Genomic DNA, 20,383 nt, shown 5'->3' on the forward strand with positions numbered 1-20,383 from the left:
TGATGCCGATTTATAGTGCTAGCCCACTGAGATACCATGCCGTAGTTTTACATGAATACCCCACTCAGACACAGTATACGGACTCCGAACCGACCAGTCCTTAGTTTAGCCCCTTAATGCCGAGCGCCAGACAGGGTAACAACAAGTACCATCTTTTAACGTCTTTTGGTATGACGCGGCCGGGAATCGAACCCCGGACCTTCCGCTCTCCGTGCGGACGCTCTACCACAAGACCACGGACCTACCAACCGTCCTCTCACCTACCAACCCACCTTATCACCTACAAACCACCCTCTCATCTACCAACCACCCTCTCATCTACCAACCACCCTCTCATCTACCAACCACCCTCTCACCTACCAACCACCCTCTCATCTACCAACCACCCTCTCACCTACCAACCACCCTCTCATCTACCAACCACCCTCTCACCTACCAACCACCCTCTCATCTACCAACCACCCTCTCACCTACCAACCACCCTCTCACCTACCAACCCACCTTATCACCTACCAACCACCCTCTCACCTACCAACCATCCTCTCATCTACCAACCACCCTCTCACCTACCAACCACCCTCTCACCTACCAACCCACCTTATCACCTACCAACCACCCTCTCATCTACCAACCACCCTCTCATCTACCAACCGCCCTCTCACCTACCAACCACCCTCTCATCTACCAACCACCCTCTCACCTACCAACCACCCTCTCACCTACCAACCACTCTCTCACCAACCAACCCACCTTATCACCTACCAACCACCCTCTCACCTACCAACCATCCTCTCATCTACCAACCACCCTCTCACCTACCAACCCACCTTATCACCTACCAACCGTCCTCTCACCTACCAACCACCCTCTCATCTACCAACCACCCTCTCACCTACCAACCACCCTCTCACCTACCAACCACCCTCTCACCTACCAACCACCCTCTCATCTACCAACCACTCTCTCACCTACCAACCACTCTCTCACCTACCAACCACCCTCTCACCTACCAACCACTCTCTCACCTACCAACCCACCTTATCACCTACCAACCACCCTCTCATCTACCAACCACCCTCTCATCTACCAACCACCCTCTCACATGCATCACCCTCTCACCTACCAACCACCCTCTCATCTACCAACCGCCCTCTCACCTACCAACCACCCTCTCACCTACCAACCACCCTCTCATCTACCAACCACCCTCTCACCTACCAACCACCCTCTCACCTACCAACCACCCTCTCACCTACCAACCACCCTCTCATCTACCAACCACCCTCTCATCTACCAACCACCCTCTCACCTACCAACCGCCCTCTCAACTACCAACCACCCTCTCATCTACCAACCACCCTCTCAACTACCAACCACCCTCTCAACTACCAACCACCCTCTCATCTACCAACCACCCTCTCAACTACCAACCACCCTCTCACCTACCAACCACCCTCTCAACTACCAACCACCCTCTCATCTACCAACCACCCTCTCATCTACCAACCACCCTCTCACCTACCAACCACCCTCTCACCTACCAACCACCCTCTCACCTACCAACCACCCTCTCACCTACCAACCACCCTATCACCTACCAACCACCCTCTCACCTACCAACCACCCTCTCATCTACCAACCACCCTCTCACCTACCAACCACCCTCTCACCTACCAACCACTCTCTCACCAACCAACCCACCTTATCACCTACCAACCACCCTCTCACCTACCAACCACCCTCTCATCTACCAACCACTCTCTCACCTACCAACCACCCTCTCATCTACCAACCACCCTCTCACCTACCAACCACCCTCTCATCTACCAACCACCCTCTCACCTACCAACCCACCTTATCACCTACCAACCACCCTCTCACCTACCAACCACCCTCTCACCTACCAACCACTCTCTCACCTACCAACCCACCTTATCACCTACCAACCACCCTCTCATCTACCAACCACCCTCTCACCTACCAACCACCCTCTCACCTACCAACCACCCTCTCATCTACCAACCACCCTCTCACCTACCAACCACCCTCTCACCTACCAACCACTCTCTCACCTACCAACCCACCTTATCACCTACCAACCACCCTCTCACCTACCAACCACCCTCTCACCTACCAACCACTCTCTCACCTACCAACCCACCTTATCACCTACCAACCACCCTCTCACCTACCAACCACCCTCTCACCTACCAACCACTCTCTCACCTACCAACCCACCTTATCACCTACCAACCACCCTCTCATCTACCAACCACCCTCTCACCTACCAACCCACCTTATCACCTACCAACCACCCTCTCACCTACCAACCACCCTCTCACCTACCAACCACTCTCTCACCTACCAACCCACCTTATCACCTACCAACCACCCTCTCATCTACCAACCACCCTCTCACCTACCAACCACCCTCTCACCTACCAACCACCCTCTCATCTACCAACCACCCTCTCACCTACCAACCACCCTCTCATCTACCAACCACCCTCTCACCTACCAACCCACCTTATCACCTACCAACCACCCTCTCACCTACCAACCACCCTCTCACCTACCAACCACTCTCTCACCTACCAACCCACCTTATCACCTACCAACCACCCTCTCACCTACCAACCACCCTCTCACCTACCAACCACTCTCTCACCTACCAACCCACCTTATCACCTACCAACCACCCTCTCATCTACCAACCACCCTCTCACCTACCAACCACCCTCTCACCTACCAACCACCCTCTCATCTACCAACCACCCTCTCACCTACCAACCACCCTCTCACCTACCAACCACTCTCTCACCTACCAACCCACCTTATCACCTACCAACCACCCTCTCACCTACCAACCGCCCTCTCACCTACCAACCACCCTCTCATCTACCAACCCACCTTATCACCTACCAACCACCCTCTCACCTACCAACCACTCTCTCACCTACCAACCCACCTTATCACCTACCACCCTCTCACCTACCAACCGCCCTCTCACCTACCAACCCACCTTATCACCTACCACCCTCTCACCTACCAACCGCCCTCTCACCTACCAACCCACCTTATCACCTACCAACCACCCTCTCACCTACCAACCACCCTCTCATCTACCAACCACCCTCTCACCTACCAACCACCCTCTCACCTACCAACCACCCTCTCATCTACCAACCACCCTCTCACCTACCAACCACCCTCTCACCTACCAATCCACCTTATCACCTACCAACCACCCTCTCACCTACCAACCACCCTCTCACCTACCAACCACCCTCTCACCTACCAACTACCCTCTCATCTACCAACCACCCTCTCATCTACCAACCACCCTCTCACCTACCAACCACCCTCTCACCTCCCAACCACCCTCTGACCTACCAACCACCCTCTCATCTACCAACCACCCTCTCACCTACCAACCACCCTCTCATCTACCAACCACCCTCTCACCTACCAACCACCCTCTCACCTACCAACCACCCTCTCACCTACCAACCACCCTCTCATCTATCAACCACCCTGTCACCTACCAACCACCCTCTCACCTACCAACCACCCTCTCATCTACCAACCACCCTCTCATCTACCAACCACCCTCTCATCTACCAACCACCCTCTCATCTACCAACCACCCTCTCACATGCATCCCCCAAGTTAGCAAGTGTGACCACCCGATCCTGTTAGTCGCCTCTTACGCAAGCATAGTCGCCGCAAAGAGCTATGAGATAGCAAGACGTTCAAATACAATGTTGAAATACTCTCCATATTTCACAAGTAAAGTTATATAAATAGAGTTATATAATGAATAATAAATATCGGATTTTTTGCTTACATAAAAGAGTGTAAACAAGATCTGACCTTATTCATGCAGTGTAGGTACGCGGTGGGATGTGGTGGCGGGTGTGTGTGGGTGGGGCGGGACGGTGCACTTACTGTCCCCTGTGCAGACTGCTCTATGTCTGTAATTCTATTTATCGCAGGCTTATTTTATTTATATGTCACTCTTTTTCTCTGTATTGAAATGAATAGGTTAATAATGATCCGGAAATTGCGCGGTTGGTGGGTATGAATAAGGAAGCATACCGCGTTACGAACCACGCGCTTGTTACGAAACACACTGCCTATTGTTGTTATCTTACATAAGGATGATGTCGGGAAACATGTGTGACTCACTGAAACTATATTTATCCCTGGCTTATTTGCTTACAAAGCGTCCATTTTATGCATTATTTGGTGAGTTTTTGTACTGAATCTTATAACCAGTTATTGTAAGTCACTTATAAAGTCATCTCTTGATTTTTCTCATTTCGCAACACACAGCTAATATTTTGTTTTTGGTGTAATATTTTCGAATACATGATCAAGGAACCGACATATGTGTATTGCAGCTAAAAAGATATTATTGGGAATGTTACAAACGTTTGAACATTTTAGCGACTGTTCTCATAAATGTTTCTTTAAAATCTTTGACACAATAGATAGATCCTATTCTCTCTTATCGTTTGGAAATATGGGGTGACTGCCAACTTCAACCATTAACCATATATTTCCTCTCTCTCTCTCTCTCTCTCTCTCTCTCTCTCTCTCTCTCTCTCTCTCTCTCTCTCTCTCTCTCTCTCTCTCTCTCTCTAACACACACAGACACATAGTCATGTACTCTCTCACGCACTCAAACATTCCCTCATCCATTCTTCCACTCCCTCAATCAAATATTGACTCATCGATTCTCTCAAACGCTCACTCATCCACTCCTTCACCCACTCACTCAGTCAAACATTCACTCATCCACTCCTTCACTCACACAGTCAAACATTCACTCATCCACTCCTTCACTCACTCAGTCAAACACTCGCTTTTCCGTTTTCTCAAACATTCACTCATCCACTCCTTCACTCACTCAGTCAAACACTCGCTTTTCCGTTTTCCCCGTTTTCTCAAACATTCACTCATCCACTCCTTCACTCACACAGTCAAACATTCACTCATCCACTCCTTCACTCACTCAGTCAAACACTCGCTTTTCCGTTTTCTCAAACATTCACTCATCCACTCCTTCACTCACTCAGTCAAACATTCACTCATCAACTCCTTCACTCACACAGTCAAACATTCACTCATCCACTTCTTCACTCACTCAGTCAAACACTCGCTTTTCCGTTTTCTCAAACATTCACTCATCCACTCCTTCACTCACTCAGTCAAACATTCACTCATCCACTCACTCAGTCAAACATTCACTCATCCACTCCTTCACTCACTCAGTCAAACATTCACTCATCCACTCCTTCTCTCACTCAGTCAAACACTCGCTTTTCCGTTTTCTCAAACATTCACTCATCCACTCCTTCACTCACTCAGTCAAACATTCACTCATCCACTCACTCAGTCAAACATTCACTCATCCAATCCTTCACTCACTCAGTCAAACAATCACTCATCCACTCCTTCACTCACTCAGTCAAACACTCGCTTTTCCGTTTTCTCAAACATTCACCCATCCACTCCTTCACTCACTCAGTCAAACACTCGCTTTTCCGTTTTCCCCGTTTTCTCAAACATTCACTCATCCACTCCTTCACTCACACAGTCAAACATTCACTCATCCACTCCTTCACTCACTCAGTCAAACACTCGCTTTTCCGTTTTCTGAAACATTCACTCATCCACTCCTTCACTCACTCAGTCAAACATTCACTCATCCACTCACTCAGTCAAACATTCACTCATCCACTCCGTCACTCACTCAGTCAAACATTCACTCATCCACTCCTTCTCTCACTCAGTCAAACACTCGCTTTTCCGTTTTCTCAAACATTCACTCATCCAATCCTTCACTCACTCAGTCAAACATTCACTCATCCACTCCTTCACTCACTCAGTCAAGCATTCACTCATCCACTCCTTCACTCACTCAGTCAAACACTCGCTTTTCGGTTTTCTCAAACATTCACTCATCCACTCCTTCACTCACTCAGTCAAACATTCACTCATCCACTCACTTAGTCAAACATTCACTCACCCATTCTGTCACACGCTCACTCATCCAGTCCCTCACTCACTCTGTTCGCAGCGCCCTGATCGCCCACATCGAGCTGGGGGCCGCCGACTACCCTTGGAAGGGGTATGTCCTGTCCCTGGGGCTGCTCGTGGTCGCCTTCGTCCAGTCCTGCTTCTACCACCAGCACTTCCACTACGCGATGACCCTGGGGATGAGGATCAGGACAACCCTCATGGCCACCCTGTACAAGAAGGCAAGTACCATGATGGCCACGGGTGGCAAGGTGCACTCTCCTACCCAGAGTTCCATGCGGGCAGCACCATTCGTCACCACTCGCCCCTTTCCGTAATCGATGAATGTTATATGCGAAAATACGACAAACCAATCAGAATGCGCGCATGATTTCAAGTTCTTCGTCAAAGAATCCCTCAGAAATATTTCTTGATTTTACATACGTCTTGCATCTAAAAATATACCCAAGACACAGTTACATGTGTTCAATCATACTGTATAATTCCGCATGTCCCGATGTGCTTTAAATTGCATCTGAAATATATATAATATATGGGGAAATATATGTTAACCATTAGGCAACGAGTTGACAATTGTTTTAGGTATGCCTGTTTGCGCTAAGACGGAACCCGATCGCCAAAATGGCCATGAGAGGGGCACGAGTCACTATTCGGCTTGTCCCGGATTAAGACGAGTTGGTCACGAATGGGTCAGCACAGTACCTCTACCACAGGCCAGCCCCATGTGACGATGCGTCACATCTTACTAAGTCCATTCAAGATATTGCATATGTTTTTCATCTGTTTCATTTTTCACGAATCTACACATTTAGATAAACATATGTAATCATTGTAATGAAATGGTTAACTTTCGTTGTGAAAATAACCTAAAAGGTGAAAATCTATTTCCATTTGTGTAGTTATTCTTTGTTTACATTGGTTGTACGGCTCCACGTGCTGTTGTCGAAGCCCTACCAAAAGCTAGCGATACGGTCACTTTGATCTATAAAGCTATATTGTCATGTACCTCACTGTCGCAGTTGTAGTAGCATATTAAAAGAGCATCGAAAGGCTTGCATTGGGCCAGCGGATTTGTTTACAAACAAGACAAAGTCCGGTCACGTGATATGGAAATTAACCTGTGGCAGTGGTGTAATGCTAAGTCATCATTGCGCCGGAGTGTGAGCAAGGTTGTCTCCCTTGTCGCGGGTCCGGATAAGGTTCATGGACTGTCAGTACTATACCAGTGGTAGAAAGCGATTACGTCATCAGTATGAATCCTAGCACGCTCATATTTCACATCAGATTTACTAACGTAATTATATAAAACGTCAGTAATGACGCCTGTATAACGTCAAAAAGGATGCGGGGGCGGTCGGGTAGCCTAGTGGTTAAAGCGTTCGCTCGTCACGCTGAAGACTCGGGTTCGATTCTCGACATGGGTACAATGTGTGAAGCCATGTCTGGTGTCCCCCGCCGTGATATTGCTGGAATAGTGCTAAAAGCGGCGTAAAACCATACTCACTCACTCACTCACTCGAAAAGGATGTAGGGGCACGGGTGACCCAGTCGTCTAAGGCTCTGCAATTCGTTGTGCAGAGTTGCGTCCCTTGGGCACGCCAGAAACCTGATTGTGGTTTCGAATCCTGGTTCGCCCCGATTATGTCTCTAGGTTTGTCAGCACCATACCCATGCTCGTGTGTTTCCCCAAAGTGGGCTTTCCTCCCGCATAAAGCTGACACGCCTTGATATAACTAAAATACTGTTAAAAGCGGTGTTAATCCAAACTAACTCACTCACTTACTCACCAAGGATGCAGAGCCCATAACGTAGTTTTAGATGGGTGGTAGGCTTTGTATGACGCTGCTTGTACCAATATTCAAGCACTATCACGGCGGGGAACACCAGAAATATGTTTTACGTAATCGAACCTGGGCCTTCGGCGTGACAAGCTAACACATTAACCACTAAGCTACCCCACCACCCCTCAGACGAGTGCTTCGTACGGATATGGCCCCGTCCCCTGAGTGTAGGATAAAGTCCGAGAGTTTTTATGATTTTTAAAATCCGCATCCGCGGATAATCCCAAGGATAAGCGTTTATATATCATTAGAAAACCGAGGGGAAGTGTTTATCTAACTTATAAGCCGAAAAAAAAACTTAAAACATTTATCAACATTTTTATGTTTCAAACATACTTTCCATGAATCTAAGGAAACGGGCGTAAAATATCCTTTGCTGGCGTACGATACTTGAAAAAGACATTCTTAAAAGCATTGTGGTTTATCAGCGCCTCTTATCAGATACAAGGTTGCTTGTTTGATCCTCGGGAATATAAAGAAAACATATGTCACTGATTTCTTTTCAAATGCAAAATAAATTTTTAGCGAGAAACATTCGTATGTTACAATCTGAACGGAAGTCGTTTTAATAAAATCCCAAGGATGTTATAACATGAGATTTAACCCTATTTGAGAACAATAGAATAGGTGAGTGAGTTGGTTTGGTTTAACGCCGCTTTTAACATTATTCCAGTAATATCACGGCGTGTCAGCTTAATGTGGGAGGAAAGCCCGAAGTGATGCAGGTCCCAGACGTTTACCACTTCGGTGAAACCCACGTGCACGGGTATGGTGCTGACAAACCTGTACATAGACTTGCCCTAAACTCTTGACAAAGAAACATATCATTGTCAACTTCCGAGCGTAATATTGAGTACAACCCTCCGTAGTGAGTGAGTGAGTGAGTGAGTGAGTGAGTGAGTTGGGTTTAACGCAGCTTTTAACAGTATTCCAGTTATATCACGGCGTGTCAGCTTAATGTGGGAGGAAAGCCCGAAGTTATGCAGGTCTCAGATGTTTACCACTTCGGTGAAACCCATGTGCACGGGTATGGTGCTGACAAACCTAGAAACATAACCAGGATTCGAACCCAAATTCATAGGGATCCTGCATGCCCAAAGGGGCGCAACTCTGCACAGCGAATCGCGACGCCTTAGAGGACTGGGCCACCCGTGCCCCCTCACTGGATGGAAGTTTATAAGTTGGTTAAGGGTGGTACAGATAGATCTGCAAGTGATACATAAGAAACGCAACTGTGTTGAAGTGTAGCTTTGGTTGTAGGCGTTGTTCCTGAACAGCGAGGCTCAGAAGACGTCCACGGTGGGGCAGATCGTGAACCTGATGGCCGTGGACTGTCAGCGGATTCAGGAAATGATCAGCTACACCTGGATGGTATGGTCCATCCCCTTCCAGGTAGGAGAAACAGCCTGCTTCACAACCTTCCACATGAGAGAGAGAGAGAGAGGGAGAGAGAGAGAGAGAGAGAGAGAGAGAGAGAGAGAGAGAGAGAGAGAGAGAGAGAGAGAGAGAGAGAGAACGAGGGCGAGCCCAAATTTACTCCCCGGGTACCCACCCCCTATTACCCGACCCTACCCTGGTACCCACTGTAGGTCTCAAGAGATACAAAATGTCCGATTGGGAATTTTTTTACCACAGCACTTCCAAATCGTATTTAGATACATGTATTAAACAATCTGGTTATGCATACATTTTTATACAAGTTATATCTTTATTCAACCATATTAAAAGTTAGAAAGAATGGGTGCATAGTCAGAAAGAAATGCGAACATTAGTGACTTGTAGTGTAAGCATAGAGTTCTGGATAATTTTTGTCATTGAACAATATATCACCGGGTCCGGGTAGTCCTGTGGGTACCCGGGTCCTACTCAGTACCCACCCGACCCGAATACCCGAGTTACCCGTAACAGCCCTACTATGTACGTTAAGAAGAGGTGTTTCCAGTACGCACCAATTAAAGACATAACTAACTATCAGTCAAGTGTTACCACGGATTGTCTTTATTCTTATCACGAAACACTGCACGTGATTTCCAAACTGTCCACGCTAATCCTGCACGAGATGAATGATGCATCTTGGGTCATGGATCTATGACGTCACATGTGATGCGTTCATGAGCGTTGGTTCACACACCATGCCATCGAACAATCTAATATATCTTGAAAATGAGTAATTCTTCATATAATAACCAACATGTATGGTATTCGCGTTTCTTTTGGCGGTGAGTATATACATGCTTTAGTATCAGCCTTCATGAAGTATAACACTGCCAAGTTCTCGTTTTCGCTTTTAGGCTTGTTTGGCTGTTTATCTGCTGTGGTCGAAAATGGGCGCCCCAGTTCTTGCTGGACTCTTTGTTCTGTTCCTGCTCCTGCCCATCAACGCCTACCTCGCCTACAAGCAACAGCAACTACAACGACTCAACCTCATCCAGAAGGACAACAGGATCAAACTCCTCAACGAAGTGCTCAACGGAATTAAGGTAACACAGCTAATTTATGTTCATTAAATATACAAATATACAATGAACGCGACAGAGACCTGTACAACCTAGGGTGTTTCAGACTAACAGTAGAAGAGACAACGGATAACGGTAATGGATAGGTTTGCATTGAAATAACGGTTGACCAAGGCGTTTTAATCGGTACAGAGTTGTGGCCCTTTTTTGTGACCGGATCCGCTGGCCTTGTGATTGAATTCCAAGTTCACTCCTATTTTCTGGCAGTACCATGAAAGTAAATTGTCCTGTTTTATCCAAAAAAATTCATTTTCATTGGACATGCGTTGGGTGTCCTGATATAATGTGTATGAATTACGATTGGCTCCACATTTCACAGTGAAACACGCGTATTTTGAAGAAGTGACTATACAAATCCTGTCTCTAATCCCATCCTTAAATATCAAATCGTGTGTCCCAAAGTGTTAAACGTACGCTTTCTTCTTCATCAACTGTTTCAATTGTTTGAGTGGCATTCTTGAAGTTGGCAAAGAAGAAACTAAAGGAAAAAGTACAACTTTGTGAATAACAACTTCTTGTTTATTGCATAAAGCGATGTTTCGATGTGGATTCTAACACCGTTATCAAGCTGGTCATTGACCAGACCTACAACCTACGCCCATCGTTACCACTCCAGCTTGAGTGAGTGAGTGAGTTTGGTTTTACGCCGCTTTTAGCAATATTCCAGCAATTTCACGGCGGGGGACACCGGAAATGGGCTTCATACATTGAACTCATGTCGAGAATCGAACCCGGGTCCTCGGCGTGACGAGCGAACGCTTTAACCACTAGGCTACCCCACCGCCCCACTCCAGTTTGACAACGGTATCAGAATCTACATCGAAACATCGCTATATGCAAGAAACCAGAAGTTGTTATCCAAAATAGTGTACGTCTTTCTCACTTCTTCTTCATCGTCTTTGAGGCATCCCCTTACTCCGTTTCTCCCCCTCATCTGTAGGTGCTGAAGCTGTACGCCTGGGAACCCTCCTTCAGGGACAAGATTCTCGCCATCAGGGAGAAGGAGCTGAAGATCCTCATGAAGATCGCCTACCTCAACGGCATCAGCACCTTCGTCTGGACATGTGCCCCGTATTTAGTAAATAAAATCCCTTCTGACATCATGTCTAGCTCGCCTTGCCATCATCGCCAATTTATATCCTTAAATATTTTCAAGGTAATTGTATCAAGAGTTGGCAGCATAGTTTTAACATAAATCATTTAACAAAGGCGAGCGTTTGTACCGGTTTTACTCGACGTTTGTAAATACAAAAAGAGCCAAGATCAATGATCGATATGTGAACATTTTACAGTCTCAACACTACTGCGAAGATGCAATGTAATCATGAACCTAAATCACCACTCCAACAGGTGACGCTGGCGACGTTTTCTGCATACGTGCTGACGTCCAATGTCCACCTGGACGCGGGGACGGCGTTCGTGACGCTCTCTCTGTTCAACATCCTCCAGTTTCCCATCAACTTCATCCCCGAGATGATCTCCAACACGGCTCAGGTAAACCTACACCTTCGATAACTCGAAGTCCTTTATCTCGATGTTACGTTATAGACCAGACCGACATCCGACACCCTCGATCAGTCGAAGTCTTTTGTATCCATGTTACGTCATTGACAAGACCTATTTCCTACACTCTCGTTAACACGAAGTCCTTTGTCTTCCTGTTATGTCATGGATCGGACCTACATCCTACACCCTCGCTAAGTCGAAGTCCTTTGTCTACATGTTACGTCATTGACACGACAAACACCTCACTGTGGTCTATTTTTCATTTGTTTGTTGTTTAACGCCGCACTCAGCAATATTCCAGCTGTATGACGGCGGTCTGTAAATAATCGAGTCTGAACCAGACAATCCAGTGATTGCTATCATAAGTATCGATCTACATGCCATATATCAACCAAGTCAGCGAGCCTGACCACCCGATTCCGTGAGTCGCGTCTTATGACAAACATTGTCGCCTTTTAGGACAAACATGGGTTGCTGAAGACCTATACTAACCGGATCTGTTACCTTGTATACAAACATTGGGGTGCAAATCGACCTTTCGCGGATGAATACGGACTTTCTCTGGGACTTGTGTTCCTATTTTACGAGAGCATTCCCACTTTGATTTACAACAAATAATAAATACCAGACGCTAAAACTTTAACAGTGTTAGTTCGTTGATACCACAACTAGCGAATTTTAACTTATAACACATATTCGGTAACATTGTTCAGATTTTAAGAGAGCTTCTCCAGTTTGTTTTACAATACATAATAGACGCTTAACATTTTAAGAGTGTTAGTTCATTGATACCACAATCAGAGAATTAGAACTTATAATATAAAGTCGGTACCAGTATATGCCCTTGGTGTACACACAGGCCAGGGTGTCCATCGACCGTATAGACAAGTTCCTCAAGAGCGGCGAGTTGGACCCCACTATCGTCGGAAAATATCCAAACGGAGGTAAGTAGACGCATGTCCGCTACCTTGTAGCTAACATTCGTGACCAACTCGTGTTATTCCGGGACCATTCGTGACCAACTCGTGTTATTCCGGGACAAGCCGAATAGCGACTCGTGCCCCTCTCACGGCCATTTTTGTGACCGGGTTCCGTCTTAGCGCAAACGGGCACACCTAAAACAATTGTCAACTCGTTGCCTAATGGTTAACATATATTTCCCCATATATTATATATATTTCAGATGCAATTTAAAGCACATCGGGACATGCGGAATTATACAGTATGATTGAACACATGTAACTATGTCTTGGGTATATTTTAAGATGCAAGACATATGTAAAATCAAAAATTATTTCTGAGGGATTCTTTGACAAAGAACTTGAAATCATGCGCGCATTCTGATTGGTTTGTAGTATTTTCGCATATAACATTCATCGATTACGGAAAGGGGCGAGTGGTGACGAATGGTGCTGCCCGCATGGAACTTTGGGTAGGAGAGAGCACCTTGCCACCCGTGGCCATCATGGTACTTGCCTTCTTGTACAGGGTGGCCATGAGGGTTGTACAGTATGATTGAACACATGTAACTATGTCTTGGGTATATTTTTAGATGCAAGACATATGTAAAATCAAAAATTATTTCTGAGGGACTCTTTGACGAAGAACTTGAAATCATGCGCGCATTCTGATTGGTTTGTCGTATTTTCGCACATAACATTCATCGATAGGGGGACGAGTCTTCTTGCAGGTTACGGAAAGGGGCGAGTGGTAACGAATGCGTAGCTAAATGTGAGGTCATAGCAACGTACTGCTGCGCTTTCAATCTCCAACATCCACTGGCCGTTAATGCATAGCTACGATTCACGCCTTCATAACTTCCCACCTGTCTGAGAGTGAATCTGCTCCGGCCTCGCAATCTCCTTTAGATTGCAAATGGAGGATTAGCTTACCTTACATATGTCTGTCGAATTCCGATTGGCTGAGACCCATTTTATTATTTTCTATGTATCCTGCTAACATGTAAGGTACATTTCATATGTCCCCGTTCGAATTGCCGAACTGTTGGCTACCATTTGGAACATACCAACCGCAATTTTGTGTCTCGAATTAATGAAGTAAGACGTCATTCTCCGGATATTTCCAATACTTTCCGAATGACATAGACTTGGGGGAATAATTCTCGTCTGCTAGAAATGCCGAACTTTGGTACTCTTACAGATTCGGACCAAAACGTGCATGCATAATACATACCCGTAGGTATGCGATAAGATCAATTCGTTGTTCACGATTGCCTCGGGGGATATTATTAGTTATGGTGTCTTAAGTTGCCGTATACGGTGCCTGGCCCAATATTTTTCTGCTAACCTAATTTGACACTGTATACGGCAACTAAAGACACCATAACGAATTGACTATGCCGTAAAGTTTACACTATTTGATATCCTTGTCGCACATGTCATGTCAAAACTTAAAACTTAACACTTACAACCTAAGACGTAAGGGTCAAAGGGAGACCACTCTTCAAACCTCAGAGGCCAAACCGTGTTGATATTTTTAACTTCATATAATATTTATTATAGTCACGAACGTGATCAATAAAACATTAATGTCCATGCACATTGATTTCATGTGAAATATGTGAGATGGGTGCTGGAAAATCCAAAATGGGTGTTACTGACGGTATTCGGTATCATATTACGTCAGTAACAACCATCTTGGATTTTTACTGACGGTATACGGGCTCATATGGGGTTAGTAGTTCTGCTCTCTGATTGGTCAATCTCACTTTGAGGCATAATACGCGTTGATGTACCCTCAATGTTATTTTTTTTAGGGCGCGGGGACATCAACCCATATAACCCCAAAGACCGGCACATGGTTACATTATAATGTCCCCTAAACGTTGCCACTTGTTGCCAAACCATGTACACTTAAGTACACCAAGTATTTCGATTTAAAATTTATCAACACGAAAGGATCAGTGTATTGCCCCATTTGCTTGTGAAGCCAGAGCAAAATCAGCATAAGAAGTTAGTCGGGCGTTATGAAGGCGTGAATCACAGCCATGTATCAGCGACCAGTGAATGTCGGCCAGTACAAGCAGAGCAGTACGCAGCTACGATATACCTTAGGCGCAATGTCTTTCAAATTAAAATACAAATTCAAATTCAATTCAAATTCAAGTTGAGAGTTGACAACAAATACATTTCGAATTTACTTCAGTGACTGATCACGTATTGTTCAGCTTGGAGTTGAGGTGAGTGAGTGAGTGAGTATGGTTTTACGCCGCTTTTAGCAATATTCCAGCAATATCACGGCGGGGGACACCAGAAATGGGCTTCACACATTGTACCCATGTCGGGAATCGAACCCGGGTCTTCGGCGTGACGAGCGAACGCTTTAACCACTAGGCTACCCGACCGCCCTTGAGGTGAGGTGAAATTGGGTTTAACGTCGCGTCCAAGATTATTGCACTTATATAGCGACGTGCATGTACGTGTATGTGTTTGTGTGGCTGCTTGTACTAGTCCGGACTGATGCCGATTTATAGTTCTAGTCAAAAACATGGTGTAAGATGTAAAACAGGGACTGAATTGATATCAGTATTGTTCATATTGTTTTAAACATGCCCTGTTGATTAATCATTTTGGGAAAATTATTTTATTAAAAATTTAATAGATTTTAATAGATTAAAGAGTTTATCGCCCTCTTGATACCTCACATCAAAGTTTTCTTGTCTAAAATATCTTCATCAGTAGGGCTTACGAACCGTTTCACGGTAATCTTGGCAGCTTAGCGGACGACGTAAACACATTCAGAGTTATCGCCCTTTAATCACTATCAGATATGAATGTACGTATGAAGATGAATGATTGTACATGAACTTTGTGTTTTCTTCAGAGTATGCGCTGACCATCAACAAGGCCACTTTCAGATGGGACAAGGAAGGCCGAAACATATTGTCCAAGTAGGTACAGGTGCTGGAGAGGTCGCCACGTAGAAAGCGCACCATAAGTGCCTGACCCTGCCTCATCTAACACCGTCACAAACACTTCTGTCTACCATCTGGAGACTCTACATCGCGAATGTGAAAGACTTGGTCAATTTGGTTTCGTTCCCTCATCGCTCTCCGCTATCGTTTCTTTCAATAGCACCTCCTCCTCTGTATCGCTTCATCTCTCCTCTCCATATTACCCTCCTCTCTATACCGCCTCATTTCTCCTCTATATATCACCCTCCTCTCTATACCGCCTCTCCATATTACCCCTCTTCTCTATACCGTCCCATTTCGCCTCTCCATATCACCCGTCTCTCTAGACCATCCGATCTCTCCTCTTCATATTACCCGTCTCTCTTTACCGTCCAATCTCTCCTCTCCATATTACCCGTAATCTATACCGTCCCATATCTCCTCTTCATACTACCCGTCTCTCTATACCGTCTCTCAACTCTCCTCTCTGTATCGCCCTATCTGTCCACTGAATATCATCCTCCCCTCTATACCGCTCCCTATGTCTAACATCTTGGCACTTTGGGCACAGTGTTTGAAGTCTTGGTTCCCCCGCTGGAAACAAATGTTAAAAAGGACGAAGCACAGCTTTTACTTGATGTTGCTAACAGTTGTTCAAGTGATGTACTTTACTATCCAGCATCACCCTGTCGGTGGTGGAGGGGAAGCTCGTTGCTGTCGCCGGCCAGGTGGGATCGGGCAAGTCCTCCTTGCTGTCGGCGTGTTTAGGCGACATGGAGATCGTGCATGGCAAGGCGAACCTCAGGGTAAATACAATCAGAGCGTTCCTCAGGAAGTTTTCGTCTCGATAATAATACCTAACCTCGGAATAATTACAATCAGAGCGTTCCTCGTGATACTCCCATCTCGACATTATTATCTAACCTCTGAGTGAATACAAACAGGTCGTTCGTCGTGATACTCTCCCCTAACCACATATTGTTGCACCCATACCACAGGTATATTGTTAATAAATTTCATTCATTCAGGAAACACGAACACAAAATTAAAATACCTTAAGCCATTGCAAGACGCACTAAATGAGGAACGATGGTATTAATTACTTATGCATTGGTGTTCGTTCACTTTCTGAAACATATGTCTCCGGAAGGTATGTATGGATTTTCCAAAAGCCATGATATATCCGAGTTCGTGCCATTAACTCAAAGGCTGTTTACCTATATACCTATGGTCTATAGGATGGAGATGCTAAGACCCGTGAAGATATGAGTCAGAATAGGTCTTCAGCAACCATGCTTGCCGTAAAAAGGCGACCATGCTTGCCGTAAAAAGGCGACCATGCTTGTCGTAAGAGGTGACTAACGGGATCGGGTGGTCAGGCTTGCTGACTTGGTTGATGCATGTCATCATATCCTAATTGCGTAGATCGATGCTCACGATGTCAATCACTGGATTGTCTGGTCCAGACCCGATTATTTACAGCTGTAATATTGCAGAGTGCAGCGTTAAAGAACAACCAAGCAAATTGCTATGGCAAAAAGATCAATATTTCAGATTACGTAATGAATACACCGGTTTACCGTTGATGACGCTGTTATGTTCAGGGCAGGATCGCTTACGTTCCTCAACAGCCATGGATCCAGAATGCAACACTGCGGGACAACATCCTGTTTGGGACTCAAATGAACCGGAAACGATACGACAAAGTTATTGAGGCATGCGCACTGAAGGACGATTTAGACATGCTGCCTGGAGGGGATATGACGGAGATAGGAGAAAAGGTACGGTAACTATATAATGTCAATGTAAGTTTTCATCTGACTTGCGGATCTGTTTCTTTATGCATATGAATCGGAATTTCTGCTCGGATTGGCGAAGTCAAAACAAGGTAATTTTGCCAAGTAGTTTAACTTAAGCTTCAGGTACATAGATGATCTGATATCGTTCAATAACCATCAAAATGCCAATTCCTTCCAGTGATTTACCCACCTGAACTAGAAGTAAAGGAGACCGGTGAGACCGCCTCATCTGTTTCATATTTAGATCTTTGCATAAAGATTCAGAGTGACAAAATACTCTCCACAAGATTGTGTGACAAGAGGGATGAATTTAACTTTTTAATAGTCAACTTTCCCTTCATGTCGAGAAATATTCCAGCAGCTCCAGCCTTTGGTGTTTATATTTCACAACTTTTGAGATACAGTCGAGTATGCTCTTTCTAGCAAGAGGGTCACACGACTCTTGCTCTGAAGTAAAGCTTTGAGAAAGCTTTATGGCAGACACGTGGGGCACATTTCCAAATTTGATGCATCAGTTCTAAAAATGATGTCCGATGCAATTCCCTATTTTGATTTGCACCATATATTCCCGTCTTTGTCCAGGTTAACACTTGACTTTCCTTTGCATGTGTTTGTGACGGTTGCCACCGTTGCCACGGGATACGCTCACCTTTTCGCGAACACCTCGTGTAATCACTATTTGATAGTGATTCATAAACACTTGCTCATGATATAGTCTGAATCGAACAATCCACTCTGCTTTTAGCATGGATTTATTTGGAATATGGAATGGGTTTTGTCGCTTTTGTTTAAAACTTCTTAAACAAAACGTATCCTCTTATAAGGCTCCATGACATCTTCTGCACTTGTCAGGGTTCGTGTCCCTATGTGGATAACATGGTTAAACTCACGTGACTGTCCATGAACAGAAATTCACCAGTTTGTATCCATAGATTCCTCTCATGCCTCAGACACCCGGTGTCAGAACGAATGGTGCATGCATAATGAATGGAACACAAAGTATCGATTAGGGACCGACCGTTTCATATTCACGTGTTGTTAGAAACAGTACATGTTTGCGGGGACTGCTTCGAGGGGCGCCGATCTGTGTACTCTTTCATGACACATTGGTTAGGACACCCATAATATCCATAGAACGGTTAGAACCTGAGGCAACCGTGAAGATCTGGGGTAGACATGGTCATCATCAACCCATGCTTGCCCTAAAAGGCGACTATACTTGTCGTAAGAGGCGACTAACGAGATCGGGAGGTCAGGCTCGCTGACTTGGTTGATGCATGTCAACGATCCCAATGGTGTGGATTGATGTTCAGGATATCAATCACTGGATAGTCTGGTCCTGACTTGGTTATTTACAGTCCGCCGTCATATAGCTGGAATATTGCCGATTGCGGCGTTAAACAACAAACAAATAAACTTGAGGCATTTTTCATTATATTATTATTATCACAAGCCTCCGAACATAAAATGACCAGTCCCCAGTTGGCGGACACTCATCAGTCCGAGTGGTGCATGCATGAACAAGACACCCGGTGTCTATATATTCAGGGTCACATTCCAGGGCATCAATCTGAGCGGGGGACAAAAGCAGCGCGTGAGTCTTGCACGTGCCGTGTACAGTGACGCCGACATCTACCTCCTTGACGACACACTGAGCGCCGTCGACTCCCACGTGGGCAAACACATCTTCAGGAAGGTCATCAGTGACAAAGGGTTGCTAAAGTACAAGGTGAGACGCCACCTGCAGCATGGTTAGAGTCTTCAGCGACATCGTAGATCCGGGTCAGAATAAGTCTTCAGCAACCATGCTCTAAAAGATGACTATCCTTGTCGTAAGAGCGACTAACGGGATCGGGTGGTCAGGCTCGCTGACTTGGTTGATGCATGTCATTGATTCCAATTGCGTGGATCGATGCTCATGATATCAATCACTGGATTGTCTGGTCCAGACCCGATTATTTACAGACATATTGGAATATTGCCGATTGCGGCGTTAAATAACAAACAAACAAAACATGTTGTTGTGATGTGTGCATCTTATTACCGTTTTTTGGATAATCACGGAGCGGGTTAGTCATGTGGCAAGCTCTGTTTCGTATACGAGGATATGCAGCTAGTTTTTGTATGGATTCAGCTTGGACCTGCTTCATATTCAATACTGATGTACTTAGCAAAGCGACTGTAAGAATTTATGCCATGTGTTTCACTTCTAAATATTGACTTTTTGGATGCATCATTTCACAGGATAAAGCAGTGTGTGAGAAAATGGCGAAATCGAAAGTTTATTGACTAATTTACAGCGATATTAAATACAAGCACTTACAGTTGGTCCACACACGTGTTGGCGTGGCGGAGTATCCTAGTGTTAAAGCGTTCTCCGTCAGAGATTGATTCCCAGCATCTGCGCAATCTGAGGAAACAATATAAAACTACTTACACCGATATAAATCAACTTGTTTCTTCAGACTCGTATTTTCGTGACCCACGCCGTTCACTGGCTCCCCCTGGTGGACACGGTGGTGGTTCTGTCTGAGGGGCGGGTAACTGAGAGCGGCTCGTACGTCAAGCTGATGATGCATGATGGTCCGTTCGCACAGTTTCTCAAGTACCACTTCTCCACCGAGGACAACGACACCGAGACAGACGAAGACCCGGAGGGTACATAACATAGTTCATTACTTAGACTTGTCCCTGGGGCGGTGGGGTAGCCTAGTGGTGAAAGTGTTCGCCCGTCACGCCGTAGACCCGGGTTCGATTCCCGTC

At 45.6% G+C, this 20,383-nt stretch overlaps 1 pseudogene; it reads left to right on the forward strand.

Annotated features, from left to right (window-relative positions):
• LOC139471206 (multidrug resistance-associated protein 1-like) overlaps positions 1-20,383 on the forward strand; it is a 63,482-nt pseudogene that overhangs the window by 18,197 nt on the left and 24,902 nt on the right.

Source organism: Haliotis cracherodii, unplaced genomic scaffold (genome assembly GCF_022045235.1).
Source record: "Haliotis cracherodii isolate W230 unplaced genomic scaffold, xgHalCrac1.p SCAF_22, whole genome shotgun sequence".
Classification (NCBI taxonomy): Eukaryota; Metazoa; Mollusca; class Gastropoda; order Lepetellida; family Haliotidae; genus Haliotis; species Haliotis cracherodii.